We start from the raw sequence: 24,559 nt of genomic DNA on the forward strand, positions 1-24,559 counted from the left end.
CACGGCCTCCAGTTTCTCACAGTTTTTCATTCTTAGCCTTCTACAATCTGACTTCTATCCACCCCCTGCACTCTACTGAAATAACTCTCTACAAGATGATAATCATAATTGTTTTGTAACTAAATCCGATGGTCTTTTTGTCTTCCTCTTTAGTAGCATTTGACATGTTGGAACACCACAACCTTCCTAATACCTCTCTTATTTGAATTCTTTGAAACTGCTGTCAGGATTCCCATGCCAAGACTGTCCCTCTCTTTTTACTATTAGGAGACACCTTGTTTTCCAGAGCAAAGGCCCAGAAAGCAAACTGTGCCCTGAACTTGGAGTAACAACAATCCTTTGTGCTCTCCTCATGGATGAACGCTGCTGCAGCAAAATCCCAGAATTGTTTCACACCAGCACTAGGTGGCTCCTGATCTTGGACAAGCACATGCAGGGACCATGTTCTGGTCGTGAAGCCCTGCTGTGAATCAAACTTGTCCCATTGTGGATGTTACCCCTTATTGTCAGGGCTACAGCTCAGTGTGTAGCCATCGCTATATATATTAAGATTTGACCTCACTAAAGTGGGTCTCCTCCTAGAGAAGGTCCTAGCATGTTTCTTGTTTCCTGCCTTCAACAGAAGAAAGCTTTTTGCTTATGACCACTGTTAACTCTTGGTTTGTATTTTATTTCTTAAAGTTAACTGTAGTTGTGATAACCTGTGTGAGCTCTTTGGTATTTTCAGAGTTAACAGTGGTTTTATTACCTCTGTGACTTTTTGGTCACTTGCTTTCAAACTTGACATGACTTTCTCATAATTCTACTGTTCTGACCACTCCTGTTTCAGCTTGTTCCTGTCCCAGCTCCTTTTATGTGGACATCTCCCAAGGCTCTGCTCTGGATCCTCTGCTCTTCCTTCTCAATGCTTTCTCACTTGGCCATCTCGCTACTTTCATGGCTGCAATCATCACCACAATGCAGATGAATCCCAAACTTGTATATCTAATCCCAACTTTCCCTGAGCTCCAGTCTCACATTCTGAACTGCCTGCTGGGTGTCCACTTCAATGTCCTACCAGCATTTCAAACTAGCATGCCCCAAACTGGACTTCTTATCTTGCCCTCTCCAAAGCTTTTCCCTTCTCCCAATTTCCAATTTTATTTCATTTTTTAAAAAATTGCATTGATGTCTTTTAGTTTTATATCATAGTTGTTTCCCAGTATACCTTGCCATCTTTGAACCTTTCTTTGAAACAAAGAAAAGCATTGAATAAAACTGACCAAGCCTGACAGTGTTTGCAATATTCTGCACCGTAGGATGTTGCCAAGCTAGAAGAAGGGGAGATATTTCATTTTCTGCTCTCTGAGACCGATATTGATCACTACAATTAACGAAAGTTCAACTGCTTTTTAGTATTAATTCCAAATTATTTTCTAGAATGGTTGGATCAATTCATAATTCCATTATATTTTTGTTGGTGGCATTACCAGCCTCCTGTTTGAACCATGATGCCATCTTTAACTCTTTCCTCTCTCTTACCTCCCCACATCCAATCAGTTGCTAAGCTCAACAATCAGCATGGTATAAAGGAAAGAACACTAGGTTTGGAGTCAGGGGTCCTGAATTTAAATCCCTGCTCTGTCACTTATGGTGTGACCTTGGGCAAGATTCTGGGCCTCAGTATCCTAATTTATAAAATGAAGGATTTGGATAAAAAGGCCTGTAAGGTCCCTTCTAGTTAAGTTTGTGATCTTGTCAACATCTACCTCTGAAATCTCTCTTCCATTTATTTCTGTCTCTTCACCCTCACTACAACCGCCCTATGTCAGACCATCATCATGGTCCCCTGGGATTCTGGAAATAAATTTCCACCTCTGTACCTTTCTGCACATTATTTCCAGTTTAGAATATTCTCCTTATTCTTCTCTGTTTATGTAAATCTTCCTTAAATAAAAGCTTATCTTCTTTTCCTTCCCTGTAGATAATAGCTCACAATAATTTCCTGTCTTTAGACAATTACCTTTTGATGATTCATTACTCATGTTCCTCTGAGGAATGATTTTCCAAAATCCTATTGTAACTCTGTTACAATAATTATTTAAGCCAGGCAATATAATGGCCCATCCTCAAGGTCCAAGTGGTTTCTTCCTCTTTGGCTTTAGGGAATTTATTTTAGATGAAAAGTTAAGAGTTTAGTTAGTTTCAGTAGCTCTGAGCCCCCAGTTAGGAAAATTCCTAACATTTTGGCAGATGTGGGGCTTTCTTTACATTCATACCTATCTCTAGTTAACACCAGGTTTCTGTAGCTGAGAGAAAATTGAGATTACTAGAAATGTTTAGATAACAAAACAGATTTTATTACAGTGCATGTGGATAGATGCGGGGCAGCTAGGTGGCACGGATAGAGCATCAGGCCTAGAATCAGGAAGATCTGAGTTCAGATGTGACCTCAGACACTTACTAGTTGTGTGACCTTGGGCAAGTCACTTAACCCTGTTTACCTCAGTTTCTTCATTTGTAAAATGTGTTGGAGAAGGAAATAGCTAACCACCCCAGTATCTTTGCCAAGAAAACCCCAAATGAGGTCACAAAGAGTTGGATATGACTGAACAACAACAACAGATGGGTTCTGGGAGGGGAAATTGTAGAAGGAGTTGACCTTCTCTCAGGACTTCCCTCAGTCCAAATCTTCTGCAGTAGAGCCAATGACCCTTCTTGATTTTCCTCTTCTCTGCCACAGCTCAATCCTACTTGTATTCCTCTGGGGTATGCTAGAGTGCTGTGCTTGTTCCAATTTCTCAAATCAATCTCTTCTCAACTAATTTGATAATTTACATCCATGGGGCATGGTCAAGTTTCCTTAGCCTATGTAAACAAGATTCGTTTGCAACAGCATTTAAATTCAGAAGGTCTTTTAGCGCTTAGTCTGTCTATGAGTGAGTGATGGAGATATGTTCTCACCTAGTTAAGGCATCAAGGCTAAAATGGGGTGTGGTGAGGTCAACCCAAGCATCACACTATCTTGCAATCTTGAGGCATTATAAATGCAACACAAATGGGGAGGCAATGTGGTGCAATGGAAAGAACACTTGATTTGGGGTCAAAGGACCTGGGTTCTAATCTCAGTTCCACTAGACAAATGAGTAAGTCACAACTTCTCTGGACCTCCATTTCTTCATCTGTTAAATGAGGTAGATGGACTGACTCCTAACATCTCTTCCAACTTTAAGCCTATAAAGTTTTTATCAACAGTAAGGGAGGGGTTTTGTTTCTTCATAGTGGCCCTGTGGGGTCTTGATTGAGGAAAAGCCATAATATACAGTAAGAAGTGAAAAGCCATTATTAAACTGTGTGAAAGGTAGAAGCCTGGTGACCTATTAAAAAATCAAAACTTAGATCAGGGGTCGGGAACCTGTGGCTTCAAGGCCACATGTAGCCTTCTAGATCCTCAAGTGTGGCCCTTTGGCTGAATCCAAACTTCACAGAACAATCTGTTCTAGGACCTAGAGGGCCACATGTGGCCTCGAGGGTGCAGGTTGTCCACCCCAACTTAGATACCAAATCATAACTCAGACACAGTCATAACTTAGACCAATGAAAACCATAACATGAATACCGTCACTCGTATGTGACCAGACAATAATAATAACGTGGTCACAGTGACCCATACATGATCAATACACAAATCTATGTTTGGGTGTTTCACCCAATAACATTGGCTTAATGCCCAAGCTCAGAAATGAGCTGATTCCTAAGCAGAAACCTAAAATATCCACCAATCAGTAGTGATGTACTCTATGAGTCCCCCTCCCTTTGTTTGATTTCTATAATTACCACTGTGGCTTTCCTAGAGTCTTCGAGGGGACCCACTGAATCATCTGGCTGCTGCGCCAGATTGTCCATTTGTAAGTATTTATAATGATTGATTAAACTCCTATAATCAATTTGGAGCCTCTTGGCCTTTTCCTTTGGTATCAAACTCACCCCATGGTGATGGGGGAGGTACAGGGTTCCTCAGCCAGGGGAATTCTGGACCTTACAGACCCTCTTTCTAACCTCCTCCTGACCATACACTTTCTTTTTTCCTTTCTTCTCCCATTTTCTTCACTTATTCTGCTTAGTCTTCTACTTTCTTTCCTTTTCTGTTACTTTTGTCTTGGTCTACCACAGATACCCACCCAAGCAGTAGCCTGTTCTGGACTAAAACCTCAATGCCTAAGTGTCTACTGAGTCTTCAGTGATATGTCAGTATTGACCCTTTCCAATATCTTCTTAATCTCCTTGACATAGGACATTTGCTTTAGACCCACCAAGGAACATTGAAGAGAGGAATAGTGAATAAAGAACCAGCCTAGGAATTGGGAAGATCTGGGTTCACATTCTGCCTAACACATACTAACAGCACGACGATGGGTAATTCACTTAGCCTCTCAGTGCCCCAAGTAAGTCAATTATCAATTAGTGTTGCCATTTTTTTTTGTGGTGGCAAAGAATTGGAAATTGAGGGGATGCCCATCAGTTGGGGAATGGCTGAATAAATTGTATTATATTAGTGTAAAGGAATACTATTGTGCTATAAGAAACGAAGTGCAGGCATATATAACCTATATTTAGTTGCTTGCCTTATCAATGAGGGTACGTGGGGAGGGAGGAAGGGAGTAAATTTGGAACCCAAAGTTTTAAAAACACATGTTTAAAAAAAACGTTTTCACATGCAACTGGGAAATAAGAAATATAGGAAATGGGGTACAGAAATCCATCCTGCCCTACAGGAAAATTGAAGGGAAGGGGATAAGAGAAGGGGGGGGCAGAGACAGAAGAGAAGGCAGACTAGGGGAAGGGGTATTCAGAATGCATGCCGTCTTGGGGGGGAGGGGCGAGATGGGGTGAAAATTTGGAACTCAAAATCTTGTGGAAGTAAATGTTGAAAACAAAAAAACAAATAAAAATTACCATAATAAAAAAAGAAAAAAAAAGATAATAGAAAAATTAGAAGAAAAAAAAGAAAAAACGAATTAAAAAAAAAGAAATATAAAAAAAAAAGAAAGAAATGATGTGCAGGCAGACTTCAGAAAAACCTGGAAAGACTTGTATGATCTGATGCTGAGAGAAGTGAGCAGAAACAGAAGAACATTGTATATAGTAACAGCAACATTGTGTGATGATCAACTTTGATAGACTTGGCTCTTTTCAGTAATACAATAATCTAAGACAATTCTAAAAGACTCCTGATGGAAAATGCTATTCACATCCAGAGAAAGAACTATAGAGTCTGAATGTAGATCAAAGCATACTATCTTCTCTCTCTCTTTTTTCCTTTCTTGTGTTTTTTCCCTTTTGTTCTGATTCTTCTTTTACAACATAATTAAGGTGGAACTATGTATAATATGGTTGTACATGTATAGCCTATATAAGACTGCATGCCATCTTGGGAGGGGAGAGGGATGGAAGGGGAAAAATTTAGAACTCAAAATCTTATAAAAGTGAATGTTGAAAACTAAAAATAAATTAACTAATTAAACAAAAACGTGTTGCCAACAGGGGTATGCTGAAACTACCTTGTGATTCACGCCTTGAGAACTCACTGTTAAATTTTCTATGTATTACACCTCAGAAATTGGCAAATACTATGAATCAGACTTGATTTATTATTTTCTAGATTGTCTAGACTTAAGAAAGTAATAGATAAAAATAATGCAACTTAACCCACTTAACCTCTGTCTGCCTCAGTTCTTCAATGGTACAACTAAAAAACGGTTCAATTTAAAAGTGTTGTGTGTATATTTTTCTCCCAGACAGTTATTAAGCATTTACCACACACTCCTGGATGTCAATTTTTATTCTTGGATATAGTTTCCAAACTGAGAGTATTATCCCATTTTGCAGATGAGGAAACTGAGGCAAACATCAGTGAAGTGGTCACATAGCTACTAAGTGTCCAAGGCCAGGATTGAACTCAGTTCTTTCTGACTCCAAATCCAGTGCTCTAACCCTAACCCTATAAAACTGTGCTTGAAATTGCAAATCTCCATTACAAGTCCCACCCTCCTCTTTTAAAAGTGCATCTGATATATTCAGCTTGCTGGTTTTTAAAGCTATATTGCTTGTCTCTGTCTCCCTCCTAACCTCCTTGTGTTCACTTCTCTGTGTAGTTTTTGCTTTTTTTTAAAATTAGGCCACATATTGTGATCGTAAGAGCTTACCGTGCAGAACAAAGGAGGCTGGCTGAGAGTTTGAAACTCGTTCTCAGCCCTGCATGGCTCATCATCCTTTTCCCAGGACATGGGATCATAGAGTTAGAAGTGAAAGAAACTCACTCTATTTGGGCCACCTCCATAGCAGGGTGGGGTCTAGGAGTCCTGTCCTTCCTTTGCCAGCTGTCCCAGGGGGAATAAAGGATGGGAACTGGACCTCGGATTGATTTCAATTGTAGAGGGAACTACCTGATGTGGAAACTTCCTTTGCCAATGCAGATAGGTACTTGCTGTGAGACTTCTAGTTTTAGAGTCACAAGGAGACCTGAGAAGTTAACTGATCTACCCAGAGTCATCCAGTCAGTATGTATCACTATGGGGACTTGAACCTATGTGTTTTTGACACCAAGACCAGCTTACATCTAGTACACCACACTGCCTTTCTCTACAATGGGGAAAAAGTGACAGTTTGATAGATTTGCTCCTGCTTCTGCAAATGCAGAAGGTACCCCTCTAAATTCTCATCCCATGCAGAAGCATCACCATGAGAACCAGAATGGCTACTGAACCTCGTAATAAACCACAGTGAAACTTACTAACTGTGCAGCCTTTGGTAAGTTACTTGACCCCTCTGTGCTTTGTCTCTGGAGGGGAGAGTTTGAGCCTGATGACTTCTAAGACCTTTTCCAGCTGTAAATCCTATGCTACAGTCACTGCGCCACTCAGGCATTTGGTTTACTCATGTGCAAAATGGGAATAATAATCCTTGCACTACCTGCTGTTGTGAGGAAAAGTACTTTGTAAATCTTAAAAGGCCAGAGATGTCATTATTTATTATTATTTTTTATGTATTCTAGTCTCTTTCCTGAGCTCCAGTCCCATATCACCAATTGCCTATTGCTCATACTGAACTGATTACCTGGTAGCAATCTCAAACTCAACACAGGTTTAATTATTTCTATGCCAGAGACTCCCAGATATGCAATCCAGCCAAACAGACCTTCTCTCTGTTCCTCACACACATTTTATCTCCTACCTTCATGACTTTGAACTGACTATACTTCATGCCTGGAACACATTCCCTCCTTACCTTTGCCTTTTAGAATCTTTAGCTTCCTTCAAAGCTCAGCTCAAATACTATCTCCCATATAAAACCTTTCCTAATCCCCTCAAGTTCTAGCTCCCTCCCCACGAAGGTACTTCTATTCTGAAGTTATTATAGGTTCAGAGCAAAGCCATTTTCCTGGCCACTGTCCCTTAAAGGAGAGAAGGCTATTCCAAGCTTACATCCACTGGTTTGGCCCCATCCTGTCAAAAACTGGTCACATACTAATGTGAAAATATGTTTAATAAGAATGCATATGTAGAACTTATATTAGATTGCTCGCTGTCTTGGGAATGGAGGGGGAGAAAATTTATAACTCAAAAGTTTAAGGATGGGGGCAGCTAGGTGGCACAGTGGATAGAGCACTGGCCCTGAAGTCAGGAGAACCTGAGTTCAAATCCAGCCTCAGACCAAATAGTTACTAGCTGTGATACTTACTAGCTGTGTTACCCTGGGCAAGTCACTTAACCCCCAACTGCCAAAAAAAAAAAAGCTTATGGAACTGATTGTTGAAAACTAAAAATAAGTTAATTAATTTAAAAAAAAAACTGGTCACACAAAAGGTCGTCTCAAATAGTAAATAGAGAACAAAACCATCTATCCAAGTAGACGACAATAACAAAAACCAGAGTAGTTATGTAGATTAGAATATATCAGAAAAGGGGCAGCTAGGTGGAGCAGTGGATAGAGCTCTGGCCTTGGAGTCAGGAGGACCTGAGTTCAAATCTGGCCTCAGACACTTGATACTTACTTAGCTGTGTGACTCTGGGCAAGTCATTTAACTCTGATTGCCTCACCAAAAAAAAAAAAAAAAAGAAAAAAAAAGAATATGTTAGAAAACATACAAGGGTGAATGAGATCTTTAGAGGAGAGAATGATCTCTCAGCTCAACCAAGACAGAGGCTCCAATCTCACTTAAGGGGTAATTCCCCAAAGTCTGTAGAGGCAAGTTGGACATTAGGGACATATTGAGGATCTGGCTTCCCCTAAATGTTTGTAGCTTCCAAAGTCTATCCTTCTTTTTGTATACCAGACCCCAAGAGAGTCTGGCACCACATATGTCTTCTCTCAGAGAATGGCACCCCTCTCAAACGCTCACACCAACTCCATCTTGTATGTGTCACATCACTTTCTGCATTCTCTCCACCATCTGGAGTCACATAGCATGCTAAAAAGTGCTTGGACTGAAACCCAGGTTACAAAATCATAAGATGCAGAGAATTCACCAGAAGCCCATGAACAGATACAGAAACACTGGATTAGCCCATTAGTCCCACCCTCTTTCCCAAAGGTAAACATACTTTGGGAGCTGCTGAACAAACACTCTCCTTCACCCTGTTCCTGCACTGTCTGAGTAATTCATAGCAATAGCCGTAGGGAGGATTGGAAAATTCCATTCTTTAGCCCCTGGACCATGACATGGCTCCGGTCCTCCGGTGACAGGGGCCATGCAAGTGATCCTCTTTCTTCCCCAAGAAACAGACTATTAAAGGGCTCTTCTTTCTGCATGAGATTGGGGCAACAACTCTGGAGCTTGAAATCTCCTGAATCTGGTACTGCCCACAAAACAACCCCTCAGGCAGAGAAAGTACACTCTCAGTATTTCTTTTGTCAGATCACACGCAAGCCCATCTACCATGCAGATGCTCAGGCAGGGAATGTCTTGGGCCTGAATTCTGAAAAGGAAAGACAAAGGCAGGTATTTCAAGAAGTGGGGAAGGGAAAAGGAAAAGGAAAGGAAGAAATGCTCTCTTTGTCTTCACTCTCCTCCCCTCCCCTTCATGCCAAAAGGCCAAATGGGTCGAAATCCTGACTTTGCTACTTATGCAACCTTCTGCTATTACTGATCTCTTTGGCTTTTAGGGTGTCATCTGTAAAAAAAGACAATTTGACCAGTTAACCTCTAAGGTCCCTTTGATCCTCTATCCCCTAGCTGAGGACAACCATGATCCAATTTTAAGTGAGGTTCACTTGCCAAAGAATATCTTGACACAAACCCAAATGGGTGAATGTCACTTGGGTTATGAAGCAGAGGTGTGCTGGTAAATGTTTAGCAATCTTGGGGTGGGGAGATGCATACATGACCCCCTTTGAAGTTTAATTTGCTTTATTAACATTTTCTCCATCATTTTAAGTCTAGATAACCAATAAAACAATAATTCAAGCACCAGTTTGTAACATTTGCCAATTTTGGAGGTAGAAATGTTCACACTGAAAATTTAACAGTCAAGCTAACAGGTTGGAGTTGACTCTACCCTCTGATACAAGTCTGGGTGATGGAAAATCTGTTGCAGCCTTCTTATTCAGAGACTCTGAGGTTTAAGTATTAACAAGAAAGAATTCTTAAGAAGCTTAATTATGGCTAATCAGCTAGTAAGTTTTTTAAAGGTCAGTGCTAGCAAGTTATAATTTACTTTGAAGTGCACAGACATTGCCCCAGGTGGAAGAAAAAATAGTCTTCCTTCTTCTAAGGCTCCCCTTAGAACAAACTGTTCTTCTACACATCTCTCTTTCTTTCTTCCTTCCCCTTTCCCAGCCACCAGTGCCTTTCCCTCTAAAGCTACTTTGTACTTAATTTCTGTGTATGATATATTCTGATAGATGTACATGTTGCCTGTCCCCACTGGAATATAAGCTCTTTGAAGACAGGGCTATTTTTTGCTTTTTCTTCATATTCCCCAGTGTCTGACAGATAGTAAGCCTAAAAGATGTTTATTGATGAATCTCCCCTCTGTCTTCCTTTTTACCTGCTTCACTCCCTCCAATACTTTAAGGCCTTGTCACCTTAAAGGACTGTGATTTCAAGGGGAATAGACACTCTCTCCACTAGTGCAGATGACAATCCCTTTGTAACTTAACAGATGAGTTGCTGTACTTGAAAAACTCATAACCATGCAGTCAACTTAATGATCATTACCCTCCTCCCATCCCAATTTAGCTAGGCTAATTTAGGGTAGGAAGGAGGGAAAGATAGAAGATTTATTAAGTGCTTATGTGGCTGAAGCAGTATCCTAACCCATCCTCCCATGCAAATTAGGTGTGTTTTTCCCTGAAAGGTCGAAAAGTTGTTTTCCTCTTCCTGACCCCTCCCCCACTTGATTGGCCGGATTTAACTGTGGCACGTGGATTGATTAAAATGAGGAAACAAAGGTTCTAGCTTCCCAGCATATTGATTTGTTGGTGTAGTGTGCAACTACACAACAAATCAGAACCAGGCTCCCTCAGCTAGGCACTGGACTCGAAATACAAGGAGAGACAGACTTTTATGCAGTAAAAGAAAATAATTAACAGGATATAAACCAAGATATAAGATTAGGCAATCTGATTTCTTTTTTTTTTTTTTTTAGTGAGGTAATAGGGGGTTAAGTGATTTGCCCAAGGTCACACAGCTAGTATGTGTCAAGTGTTTGGTCTGAGGCCAATTTGAATTTGAATCCTCCTGACTTTGAATTCAGATCCTCCTGATTTGAATTCAGATCCTCCTGACTTCAGAGCTGGTGCTCTATCCACTGCACCACCTAGTTGCCCCTCTGATTTCTAAGTAGAGGACAGATTAGGGACTCTCCAAGTTGGGAGTAGGAGAATGAGTAGGTACAATTCCCTGAAATCAGAAAGACACTCCCCTCCCAAGTGTTTGTATTCAATCAAAGGAACAAGAAAACAATAACTGATTGATCAGTATGGGGCCAGTTTTCAGATAAAACATATGGATTGCTTGAGATGTACAAATATAGAAAATTCCTTTCATCACTCTTTGGATCTGACTGGTTTCTGGTGCCTAGTTAAGGGTCTCCAAGCAATAGGTAAAAGTGGTCCAGCTTCCCAACCACGCAGGGCTAGGTTCAAGCAGTGCAATTAAATTTTCTCACAATTCCCATGATTAAATAAAGTTTTTTCACAAGGCAGAAATTGCATTAGACCCATAATTGAATAGAAAGGGAAATGAGCTAGATCCAGAATTGAGTCACAAGATGGAGTCAATGTGGTTCACTCAATTCCCATGATTCCCACAGGACTAAGGCTGGACTCCTTTGATGTCCCTCTCTGGTAGCCTCTGATTGAATTGACTTGGCTTTCTGAACACCTAAGGGCATAAAAGGCTCTACATGGGGTCTGGACTCTTTAGATTTGGTGGATGTCCAAGGCCAAGTTAGTTGTCACATACTGCCCTGATGACCACATGAATTTCCATATGGAAATGAGGGGAGTCACTTCTACCTAAGCTAGGTGCCCGGAGTATCCTTGTTGATTATCCTTTCTATGCTATGGCTAAGTAAATCTCCTTTTGTTAACCATTGAATGACCAATGAGTGTCTCATTTCATACCAATACCAACCTAAAACTAACTCACTGAGGGCCAAGACAGACCCACATCTCATAGTTTACTATATTCCAAGCGTTGCCAGACTTGAAGTCTTCAGACGAAATAGAGCAGTCCAAAAATGCAATGGGCTTCCTTGGGAGGGAATGGGCTCCTCCTCACTAGAGACTCACTAGTCTTCAAGCAAAGGCTGGGTTGCCACTAGTTGGGGATGTTGTAGAGATTTACTCAGGGCTGGGTTACACTAAATATTGACTTGGGCTCCTTCCCATGCTAAGATTCTGTGACTTGATAGATTTCGCTCCATTGGAGAAGCCAAGATCGCCTCTATGCATAATAAGGCATCAGAGTAGGACTTTTGAGGGAAAGACAGATAGAATAACAATATCGAATTTATATCAATGCAGTGTTTTTTGTTTAAAGCTCTGTCATGAACTTTCTGTGAGATCTTTAGCACTTCCTCTCCTTAGTGCTATTTCTTCATCAGGAAGGAAGGGAGGGGTAGGATGGGATGCTTTCTTCCTCCTACTCTCGACCCAACATCCTATGTTCTACAAGCCTTGTGGTCCCCTCCAGCCTTAGGTCTTTTCCAGTTCTGGCATTCTATAGTTCTATGTTTCTAAGGTCCTGAATGAAGCTGAGATTGTGTATTTGTTCCTCTTGAATAAGGGCAGTTTGAAGATGGGGAAGGAATTCTAATCAAGAGTAACACTTGACCAGAGTTTGGGGTGAACATTTGCGGAGAGGAGTAGTGGGAGGCAAGGCTACAGAATTTGTTGGAGAAAGACCGTGGAAGGTTTTCAGTGCCTGGCTAAAGAGTTTGGTCAGCAGCAGGGAATCAGGAAAATGTTTTGAACAAAGGAGGAATGCAATCAGAGCCAAGCATTAGAACAATTGCCATGGCAACCTGTGTTGGTTAGACTGGAGAACCGGAGAGACTGGAGGCTAGGAGACCAGTTAGAGGTTGTCGTAATAGCCCCAGTGATAGATAATGTTTTGAGTGAGGGTAGTGAGAGTGAGGAAAAGGGGGATGGGTTAAAGAGACATTGTAGAGGTAAGGTTTGGGTATTGATTCGATATGAAGGGCAAGACTGAGGGAAAAGTCAAAGATGGCAGAAAAGGTAGACCCCTGAAAGAGACAAGCAAGCCATGGGGAAATGCAGATTTGAAGAGAGGAGAGAGATGATGAAAGCGGTTTGCTTTCCCATTCATTTTCTCATTTCCTACTCTCAACAATGCTGGGAGGTGAGTAATGTAAGTACAATTAATTCCGTTTTATAGATGAAACTGAAGTACGGAAAGGAAAAGAGACTTGCCCAAGGTCACATAGCAAGTTAGTGACCAACCAGGTTCCTCCTCTACAAAATGAGGATTAATTGGATTAGTTTCATAGAACCTCAGAGGTCATCTAACCCAACAACCAAGCCTAGATGCTTTTGTTCTTTGCATGATTTGTAATCACCTGCACAGGAGAGAGTTTCTTAGGCAGGCAGGTAACAAATGTGGGTCAAGTACTTTCGAAGTGCTAAGTACTGGGGAGACAGACAGAAGCAAAAAGAAAAGCAGCCTTGCCCTCAGAGAAGTTACATTTGAGGGGCAGCTAGGTGGAGCAGTGGATAGAGCGCTGGCCCTGGAGTCAGGTGGACCCGAGTTCAAATTCTGCCTCAGACACTTTACACTAGCTGTGTGACCCTCGGCAAGTCACTGAACCCCAATTGCCTCACAAAAAAAAAACAACAAAAAAAAGAAGTTACATTTCAATGGGACAAGACTCTAACACATAAAAAGGACCTGAAGGGTAGGAGAGAGAAGGTCCAGAGAATCAGACGCACAGCTGGGCGGGGGATGTAGCATAAGCCTGTCCCCAAAATGGAGGATCCCAGAAAGGATTCACCAACGAAAGAAGGGGACCCGCATGGTGGAGGAATACGTAAAGATGAGAAGGAAGCTGAGTCATGGTGACCAAGTCTGAAAAGTGGGAAATGCAGCTGGGAGGGGAAGAGCTTTCTCAGAGACTAGTCAAGTGCGTAGAGAACCAGTTCATATTTCTGTGAAAATAGAACTAAAATCAGCTATTGAATGAGTCAGATTCTTTCTGTTGCTCTCTTTGCTTCCTCCTTCAACCCCTCAATCAAATGATTATTCCCGAAGACAACAAAACAAAGATCTGAGAGTAATAACAATAATAATAGCTAAATTTATACAGCACTTAGCATGTGCCATACGCTAAAAACTTTACAGTTATTATCTTCATTTGATCTTCACAACAACCCTGGGAGGTAGGTGCTATTATCATCCCCATTTTACAGATGAGGACACTGAGGCAAATAATGGTTAAGTGATTTGTCCAAGGTCACACAGCTAGTAAGTGTCTGAGGCCAGATTTGAACTTGAGCCTTCTGGATTCCAGGCCCAGCATTCTATTCACTGAGCCTTTTAGCATCTCTCTCTTCTACCAATAACCAAAGGAAAACTGACCATCAGAGATAGGACTTTTCTGTACAAAAGGAGGGAAGTCAGAAGATATCTTGGTGAGTTACTCTCTGGTCCCCCAACAAATTGTTTTGAATGTAGACCTGGAAATTTATAGCACAATCTCCATTCCCCCCACCCCCATTTCCAGCCCTCCTGAGCCCAACCAACCCCAGAATAAAAGCAAACCCCAATAAATCTCATTTGGATATGCAAGTTCAGGGTATAGTTTTTCTTTTCCCTTTCCTAGCATGGATTCTGATTTACCTCCAGACTCACTAATTCGGATAGGCATTTGATGTCAAATAGAGGGATTTTTAAGTGCATGGAAAAGCTTGATCAAATTTCCTTTCCATTTCTATAAAAATCCTATGAACCTGGAAAAGTAGCACTAATTCAAAGGGATGCCAGCAGTGGAACCACTTCATTCTGCCAGATATATCTTTCTCATATAAAGATCTGCTTATGTCAGTCATCTACTCCAAAACCTTCAGTGGTATTTCCTAGCTAAACTGCAAGCTCTTTTGTTAGGCATTTAAGGCCCTTCTCAATCTGGCAGCATTCTACCTTTCCAAGTTTATCTTTTGTTACCCTACTCCATTTACTTTATTATATTGCAGTCAGTCAACTAAATGCATAGGATTCTAGAATCTGGGAATTGGGAGGGATCTGAGGGTATTTAGTCCAACCTGTACTTGACCAGGAAGCCCTTCTATAATCGCCTTGATCTGGTCACCTCAAATCCAATAGAAACCATTATTTCTCAAGGAAGCCCATGCCACTTTGGGAGGCTTTTGTTAGGAAGATTTTGCTTATGTCAAGTTTTAATTTGCCTGAGCACTTTCACCCATTGTTCTTTGGGGCCGTGAAGCACAAATCTAAGCCCTCTGCCATGTGACAGTTCTTTAAATACTTGAAGAGAACTATCATGTTTCTCCTGATTGTTCCCTTCTCTGGGCTTAGCATCCCCAGAATCTCCCTGTGCTCATACTACCTCAGGATGCCTCTAAACCCACATGACCCCACCGTCTCTATCCACTAGGGTATCTCTCTAGCTGCATCACCCATGATTCTCTCTAACCTTCTTCAACTAGACTCAATTCTTAAAATACTCTCCTTCCTTCATTCTGCCAGTTGAATTCCTCCCCATCCTTCTGTCCTGGTCTTGGTTCTACATCTGGTATAATAGATCACTCAGAGCCCAAGGGATCAGATAAACAATTCCTTTAATAAAAATATAGCTAACCATCTCCCCAAGGGGGTTAAAAGGAAAAAGCTAACAAGCAAGGAGATTAAAGGCAGTCATCAAGGAAGTTCCCTGAGGTCTCAGGAGCTCCTAGCCAAACTTGTAAAACTTGTTTTTAGATCCTTCTTGGCCAAAGGGCCCACAGTTAGCTCACAGATCAATCCACCTGGGGCAAAGTTAACTTAGAGTTAACTTTTAGTTTCTTGGCTCACAGGAGTCTTTTGTGGAAGTGCAGGAGTAAACTCAAATTTCCTCAGTTCCATTAGTGTCCTGGACCCTAATCCCTTCAAAGTACAACTCAAATGCCCCTTCCTCTGGGCGCTTTCTCAGTGGGTAACAACCTTTACCCACCTCAGACCTCACAACACACTGGGCTTATGCTTCTCAAAGCACTTATAACATCTTTTTTACTAGAGTTATTTCTGTCTCATGTCTATCTTCTGGACTATAAGCTTCATGTTCAGTTGTTTTTCAGTCATATCTAACTCTTTGTGACCCCATTTAGGGTTTTCTTGGCAATGGAGTGGTTTGCCATTTGTTTCTCCAGCTCATTTTACAGATGAGGAACTGAAGGAAACATGGTTAAGTGACTTGCTCAGGTTCACACAGCTAGTAAACATCTGAGGCTGGATTGGAATTCAGGGAGATGAGTCTTCCTGTTTCCAAGCCCAGTGGTCTAGCCACTGTGCCATCTAGCTGCCCCAAACTTCATGAATCTTATCTAAATTTTATTGTGTATGTGGGTGCTCACACACCCATACACTGATACTCCTCTGGCTCTGGGTTGCTCATACTCTGCTAGGTACCCTACTATCCCATACAAAGACTATTGTGAGCTTGGAATCATGCCAATGAGATATTTCACATCAGATAAGGCTTTGTTATCACAGCTCCCCAAGACTGATCATCATGCTCTTTAAGGATTGGTGCAAAGTCTAAACACCATAACTATTTGCCAGGCCAATAGGTTCGAGGTACCTGCTTCTGTCTCAGTTTCGAATTCACTCTCCCTATGTACCTATAACTCAAGGGAGAATCTCAGAATTAGCCCAAGGTGTCCACATATGGGCACAGCTGGGTGGCTAGTACAGAGAGTGCCAGGCCCGAAATCAGGAAGACTCATCTTCCTGAGTTCCAATCTGGCCTCAGACACTTACTAGCGGAGTGACCCTGGGCAAGTAACTTAACCGTTTGCCTCAATTCCTCATCTGTAAAGTGAGCTAGAGAAGGAAATGGAAAACCGCTCCAATATCTTTGCCAAGAAAACCTCAAATGGGGTCATGAAGAGTTGAACACAACTGAAATAACTGAACAACAACATCTATACATGGAGTCCCAAAATATGCCCTATATTTGCCCAAGGATCTGCACTAGAAAACATTCCTAGGCACTCTCTTTCTAGCACATGAGATTAATCACTCAGACCATCAGCAGCTACTCTCTCTGCATCCATGGTCTAGATATTTGGAATCCCCTATCACTACTATAATTTTTTTAAAAAAATTTTTCTTTGGTATTTTTCCCCTAGTTACATGCAAAAAACAATTTTTAATATTCATTTTTAAATGTCCAAATTCTTTCCCTTCCTCCCTGCCCCCCCAACTGAGAAGGTAAGCAATTTGACATAGGTTATACATGTGTATTCAAGCAAAGCACTTCCATAATAGTCATGTTGTGAAAGACTAACTATATTTCCCTATATCTTATCCCGTCCTGCCCCGTTTATTCTATTCTCTCCTTTTACCTTGTCCCTCCTCAAAAGTGTTTGCTTCTGATTACTCTCTCCCCCATTCTGCCCTCCCTTCTATCAACCCCCCTCCTTCTCTTATCCCCTTCCCCCCTTCTTTCCTGTAGGGTAAGATAGATATCTATACCCAATTGTGTGTGTATGTTATTCCCTCTTTAAGCCACTTATGATGAGAGTAAGGATCACTCATTGCCTCTCACCTCCCCTCTCTTCCCTTCCACTGTAAAAGCTTTTTCTTGCCCCTTTTATGTGAGATAATTTATCCCATTTTACCTCTCCCTTTCTTTCTCCCAGTATGTTGCTCTCTCTCACCTTAATTTTATTTTTTAACTATCATTCCTTCATATTCAACTCACACCTGTGCCCTCTGTCTACATATACTCCTTCTAGCTACCCTAATAATAAGAAAAGTATTATGAGTTATAAATATCTTTCCATGTAGAAATGTAAACAGTTTAACTTTAATAAGTTCCTTATGATTTCTCCATCCTGTTTATCTTTTCATGTTTGTCTTGAGTCTTGTATTTGGAAGTCAAATTTTCTATTTAGCTCTGGTCTTTTTCAAGAATTCATGAAATTCCTCTACCTCATTGAATGTCAATTTTTTCACCTCATGGGTTAAACTCAGTTTTTCTGGGTAGGCGATTCTTGGTTTTAATCCTAGCTCCTTTTGACCTCCAGAATATCATATTCCAAGCCCTCTGATCCTTTAATGTAGAAGCTGCTAAATCTTGTGATATCCTGATTGTGGTTCCACAATGCCTGAATTGTTTCTTTCTGGCTGCTTGCAATGTTTTCTCCTTGACCTAGGAACTCTGGAATTTGGCTATAATATTACTGGGAGTTCTCCTTTTGGGATCTCTTTCAGAAGGTGATCGGTGGATTCTTTCAATTTTTATTTTATTTCTGCTTCTAGAATATCAGGGCAGTTTTCCTTGATAATTTCTTGAAAGATGATATCTAGGCTCTTTTTTTGATCATGGCTTTCAGGTAGTCCAATAATTTTAAAATTGCCTCTCCTGGATCTATTTTCCATGTCAGTTGTTTTTCCAATGAGATAGTTCATGTTGTCTTCTATTTTTTCCATTCTTTTGGTTTGGTTTTACAATGTCTTGATTTCTCATAAAGTCACTAGCTGCCAATTGCTCTATTCTAATTTTTAAGGAATTATTTTCTTCAGTGAGCTTTTGGACCTTCTTTTCCACTTGGCCAATTCTGCTTTTTAAGGCATGCTTCTCCTCATTGGCTTTTTGGACCTCTTTTGCCATTTGGGTTAGGCTATTTTAAAAGGTATTATTTTCTTCAGTATTTTTTTGAGTCTCCTTTAGCAAGCTGTTGACTCATTTTTTATGATTTTCTTGCATCACTCTCATTTCTCTTCCCAATTTTTCCTCTACTTCTCTTACTCGATTTTCAAAATCCTTTTTGAGTTCTTCCATGGCCTGAGACCAATTCATAGTTTTCTTGGAGGCTTTGGATGTAGGAGCTTTGATTTTGTTGTCTTTTTCTGAATATGTTTTGATCTTCCTTGTCACCAAAGTAAGTTTCTATAATCAGAATTTTTTTTTCTGCTGTTAGCTCATTTTCCCAGCCTATTACTTGACTTTTTAACTCTTTGTTAAGGTACGGCTCTTCTTCCAGTATGGAGGGCGAACCCCAAGCTTCAGGGGTTTTGTGCAGCTGTTTTCAGAGATATTTCTAGGGACCTGTAAGTTTTCAGTTCTTCCAAGGTAGTATGATCTAAAGGGAGGTGTTTATTCCTCTCCTGGCCTGTGCTCTGGTCTGTAAGTGACCACAAGCACTCTTTTCTGCCTTGGAACTGTGAGAAGAGTCCCCTCTCCACTACTGTTACAAGCTCTGCTATGCTAGTGTTCCTCCTCTCCTTAGGACTGCCACCCCGGACTGTGATCTGAGCATGGGTAAAGCAACAGAGTTCTGCCTCAGCGCTAGCAAAGGGACCTCTGTAATCTCCTTCTGACCAGTTGTTTGATCCCTTTACCATCAGTGGGCTGAGGGCTCCAGAAGCAGCTGCTACTGCTGCTGCTGCCACAGGGCTGTGCTAGAGCCAGGAATGGACTGCTCTCCTCTCTCACCCAGGTCTGACAGATGTTTCCTACTGACCTTCTAGGTTGTCTTTGGTGTTTGTGGGCTGAGAGGTCTGGAAACTGCCACAGTTGCCAGTGATTCAGTCCCGAGGCCTGCTCTGGGTTTGCTGGGGCCCCATCTGTACTGTTGTGGCCCATACTGGATTGTGCTCCTTTCTCAGCCTGGTGCAACAGACCTTTCTTGTCGATCTTCCAGGTTGTCTTGGGCTGGAAATTTGTTTCTCTCTGTCTTTTTGTGGATTCTGTTGCTCTAGAATTTGTTTAGAGTAAGTTTTAAAGGTATTTGGAGGGGTTTGAGGGGAGAACTCAGGTGAGTTCCTGCCTTTACTCTGTCATCTTGGCTCTGTGCCCCCCTATCACTACTATAATAATGACTTTAGGCCAGGCTCATGATCTTTTTCCCCAAATCATTGTACATTTCCTCATTCTGTCCAGAGGGTCTATAGTATATTCTTACTATCTCTCACTTTCTCTGCATAGACACACACACACACACACATACACACATATACACATACTAGGCAGACTAGGCCAATCACCAAAACCTCAGACCTGGAAGCAAGGGTCTTTTGGCAAATGTTTAACAAGGGGCTCTCCCCAAACCCACTATATGCTTTTAAATTTAATCTGCATTATTAATATTTTCTCCATTACTTTCTAAAGTCTAGATAATAAAAAACAAATCAAGTCATAATTTGTATCATTTGCCAATTTCTTTTTCTTTTTCCATGGTTTCAGTTTATTTATTTTGATACATTCCATCCCCAAGAATTAATTAGAACTCTTCTGCCATATACATGCCCATGAAGACCCCAGGGGCATCCAAATGCTGAATTTTCACTTCGTTATTCTGGCCAAAGTGCACACCTTCAGGGTTTCTCTTGTCCACTGATTGCTTCCAATCTAGATGTTCAAACAGTCTTTCATCCCCAAAGCAAGCTCAGAACAGTTGGTTCAGGCATCCGGGATCTGCACCTCTCCTAAATCCCAGGTAGAGAACGAGGGGCTTGAAGCCCCAGCGGATGGCGAACTGGCCACCCTGGAAGAGCAGCTGCAGCCGCTGCTTGGACTCCTTGCTCAGCTTCACCGTGGTGATGGCGGCCATGGCGGCACCCCCAACAAGCTCGGGCTCCCGCAGCCTCCTCTGCCCGCCTCCGCCGGAAAGTCCATTTGCCAATTTCTAAGGTATAAAGTCTCGCAGTGAAAATTTTACAGTTACTTCTGACCTGATTGGAGCTGGCTCCAACATATTCCTGGCTGGAAGAGATCTCAGAGATCATCCAATGTGTCCAACAATATTGCTTTTGGTTTGGCATCCACCCAGTTTTCGTGCAAATGCTTATTAGGGGGGGCAGCTAGGTGGTGCAGTGGATAGAGCACTGGTCCTGAAGTCAGGAGGACCCGAGTTCAAATCTGATCTTAGATCAAACACTTAACACTTACTAGCGGTGTGACCCTGGGCAAGTCACTTAACCTCAATTGCCTAAAAAACAACAACAACAACAACAAACCGAAAACAAAACAAAACACAAAAAAATGCTTACTATGCTTTTCCCCACTGGTTCTTGGATTTCTTCATATGTGTATAACTTCTTCATACATGATATACAATGCTTCTCTGTAGCACCCTATCTCCATTCATTACTTTTATCCATCCTTTTCCTTTGGAATAAGGCATACCCTTCAAGAACCATATTGGATCCCAGTAAGTCCCAGTGATGCAGATGAGGGCAGATTATCTTCCTTGCATTAGGATCTCTCATTCTTCTTGCTTGTTACCTATGCATTGTGCATTTATGTATAGACATCTGAGGCCATGGGTTTTTATTGTTGATTCCTTTAATTTTTGTCTTTTGTGAATTCCTGCACGTTCTATTCCCCCTCCTCTTCCTCCATTGTAGCTGTCTATGATATTTAGCTTGGCAAATATACAGTACATGGGCAGTGTTCTTTCCTCCCCCCCTTTCAGTGTAGAGCCCTTTTGATTCAAGTTCCAGACAAGTATATTCTTAGTAGCCCTTGTCAAGCATACTATATCCCTAGCCTGGAGCCTCTCTTTCCTATATTGAAGGTCCACATACCATTCTCAGCATGTTTTTAACCAATTGTTCCCTTCCTAAATCTCCTTTTGTCTTCTGAAGCCTTTGTCTTCCATGGACAGAGCTGACAAAATCACCACCTGTGCTCCAAAGAGCTTCAATTTCTTGCCCCTAACTTTGTGACTTTGTCATCTTCAGCAGTGCTTCCTAGATGCCTTTCTGGCAATGACTTTTATGCTCACATGAATCACTAAAAGTGGCTATTAAAAATCTAGTTTGACAAATCTTTGGAGACCAGACCATCACATCTTGTATACATATCCCAGGATGGCAGCAGACCTCTCTATTGTTATCAGGTCAACAGATAGCTGCTTCAGTAGCCCCTCAAAGGATTCTCCAGTTACTACTACTGATATCTTCTCCCTTTGACCCTTACTGGATAAAGACACCTGTGTATGTACATCATCATTTTTGAGGTTGAGCAATGGTTTCCTCCTCTGGGTTCTAATGCTCACTCCCTCTTCAGTACAAGCTTCATATCTTACTTAATGCCAAAAGTTCAGTGGTCAGAGATCATAAACCTAGAGCCAGAAGGGAGCTCAATCTAGTTCTACTCCTTTCCTTTGTCCACAAAGAAACTGAGGCATAAATAGATTAAGTGACTTGCCCAAGGTCATAGAGGTAATAATTAGTGGAGTAGTTAGTTGTTTTTCAGTTGTGTCCAACTCTTCATGAACCTTTTGGGGGTTTTCTTGGCAAAGATACTGGAGAGGTTTGCCATTTTCTTCACCAGCTCATTTTATAGAAGAAGAAACTGAGGCAAACAGGGTTAAGTGACTTGCCCAGGGTCACACAGCTAGCAAGTGTCTGAAGGCCACATCTGAACCCAGGTCTTCCTGATTCCAGGTCCAGTGCTCTATTCATTGTGCCGCCTAGCTGTCTATAATCAGTAGAACCATGGTTGAAATCAAAATCATCTGACTCAAAAATCCAGTATTTTTTCCCATTCTGGTTCTTCTTTCTCTTTCTTCTCTTTACTACATTCTCCTGCCATCTACTCTCCTGATACAGGTCAGGATTCCTTTCCTCCTGGACAGATCATTTGTCTTCATTGTTTTCAGTCAGAGCCCTTCTTCTATTATTTATTTTAAAGGAACATTTTTTTTTTCTCTAATAACCTGGAGAGTGCTCTTCCTTCTGGGAAGAAGATGAGCCTGCCCTTTGAACATGGATAGCAATCACCTCACTTAAGCAGAAACATACACACATCACATGCTTTATGCAGGTCACTGCAAAACTCTCTCCGTTTCTCGAATAATTCAGGACATTGCGTTTATTCTCAAGCATTTTACAATGTATTTGGAGAGGCAAGATTAAAAATACTGGAGCTGGAGTTAATGGAGAGCCTAGGTCCACAATTTGGTTCTGCTATTTATAGCTGTGTGACCTTGGGCAAATTATTTAACCTCTCCGAGCCTTGGTTTCTTCATTTGTAAAATAGAAATTATAATTCTTGTTCTCTCTACATTACAGGTTTATTGGGAGGAAATTGCTCTATAAAGTATAAAGCACTATATAAATGTGAGCTATGGGAGATGCTTGGACAACAATATAAAATTATTTATATCAGTCTATGCACCTAGCACATTGGCTCACTGAGATTTAATCAATCAATAAGCATTTATTAAGTTCACATTACATGGCTGGCACTGGAGTAGGTGCTGAGGCTACACGGGAAAAAAAAAGAAATAGTCCCTGCTTTCAAAGAGTCTATTAGGAGAAATATTAAGTCTATATTATGTGCTAGCAGCTTTGGGGACCAAGAAAAGCTTCATGTAGGCAGTAGTGATTGTCAGAGGCAAAGGTGAGGAGGGAGTACATTCCAGGCAGGGCAGATAGCCTATGTAAAGGCATGGAGATGGGAGAGGAAATGTCTTTGTGCAAGAAACAGTAATAAAGATCTGATTGGCTTGATGATAGATTGTATGGAAGGAGATAAAATATAAGAAGCCTTGAAAGGAAGGTTGAGGCCAGGTTGTCAATGGCTTTAAATGCCAGAGGAGTTTGTATTTGATCCTAGAGGTAATAGTGTACCATCGGAGTTTATTGAACAGGGGAATGACATGGTCATTTAGGAATATCACTGTCAGTTGCGTGAAAAATAGATTGGAGAGGCTTGAAGGTGGAAAACCACCATGTATCAACTGGCCATTTCATATTTTTGGCCACTCAAAGGGGGCTTAGCTGACCACAATAACTAATTATTCCCCAGGCTAATTAGGGTGTGGTCACACCCTTGAATGTCTGCTCCATTTCCATGACCGTAAACTTTGGAATTTCTTTATCTGATCATAATCTTTTATGACTACATCTTTCCTTCCGCCTTACAACCTCTGTTCCTGTTCTTCATACTCACCATGACCTCCATTCCCACAACTTCTTAGTTCTTTCCCAGGCTACTATCCCTGCACTATCTATATCCTCTCTCTTACTTTCCTATCTCGACCTCTTGGTAAGCCAATTAAAGACTTGCCTGTTCTCTATTTCCGATTCTCTTGCCCCAATGTCTTATTTATTTAAATTTAATTTAATTAATTTTTTGGCTACATTTTAAGTTCTGGACTGTCTCTTTCCCTCCCTCCCCATCCTGTAGTAGAGAAGTCCAGTATTTGACACAGATACATACATATGTATGTACACACACAAACACACAAATATACATACACATATTTGTGTGTGTATACATGCACACACATACATATGTAAAACCATACTATGCATACTTTTATCACTTCTTTCCCTAGAGGTGGAAAGCATCTTCCTTCTTATGTCCTTTGTAGTTGATTTGAGTATTTATAATACTCAAAATAACTTAGTTGCTCACAGTTGTTCTTCAAACAATACTGCTGTTATTTTATACAAGTTCTCTTGGCTCTGCTCAAGTCACTTCCATATTTCATGTAAGTTGTTCCATGTTTTTCTAAAATCAACCGTTTTCTTTTTTTTTTTTAATTTTTATTTCTTTTTTAATTTTTTTTAGGCAATTGGAGTTAAGTGACTTGCCCAGGGCCACAAAGCTAGTAAGTGTCATGTGTTTGGTCTGAGGCCGGATTTGAACTCAGGTCCTCCTGACTTCAGGGCCTGTGCTCTATCCACTGCACCACCTAGCTGCCCCTAAAATCAATCATTTTCTAAAATCATCATTTCTTATAGCACAGTAGTATTTCATCATACTCCATGTCCTAGTGATGATCATGTTTCACTATACTCCAACTCCAAACTATTCCCATCATCTCATTCTATCATGCATTGCTACAGGGAGCAAAGAACAAATCATAAAATTGTGCT

The 24,559-nt window shown here is 41.1% G+C and overlaps 1 pseudogene; it reads right to left on the bottom strand.

Annotated features, from left to right (window-relative positions):
- Positions 1 to 20,028: 20,028 nt before the first annotated feature.
- On the bottom strand, positions 20,029 to 20,452 carry LOC114033510 (annotated as a pseudogene).
- Positions 20,453 to 24,559: the final 4,107 nt, after the last annotated feature.

The sequence above is a fragment of the Vombatus ursinus genome, unplaced genomic scaffold (genome assembly GCF_900497805.2).
Source record: "Vombatus ursinus unplaced genomic scaffold, bare-nosed wombat genome assembly UNPS02007284.1, whole genome shotgun sequence".
In the NCBI taxonomy this organism is placed as follows: Eukaryota; Metazoa; Chordata; class Mammalia; order Diprotodontia; family Vombatidae; genus Vombatus; species Vombatus ursinus.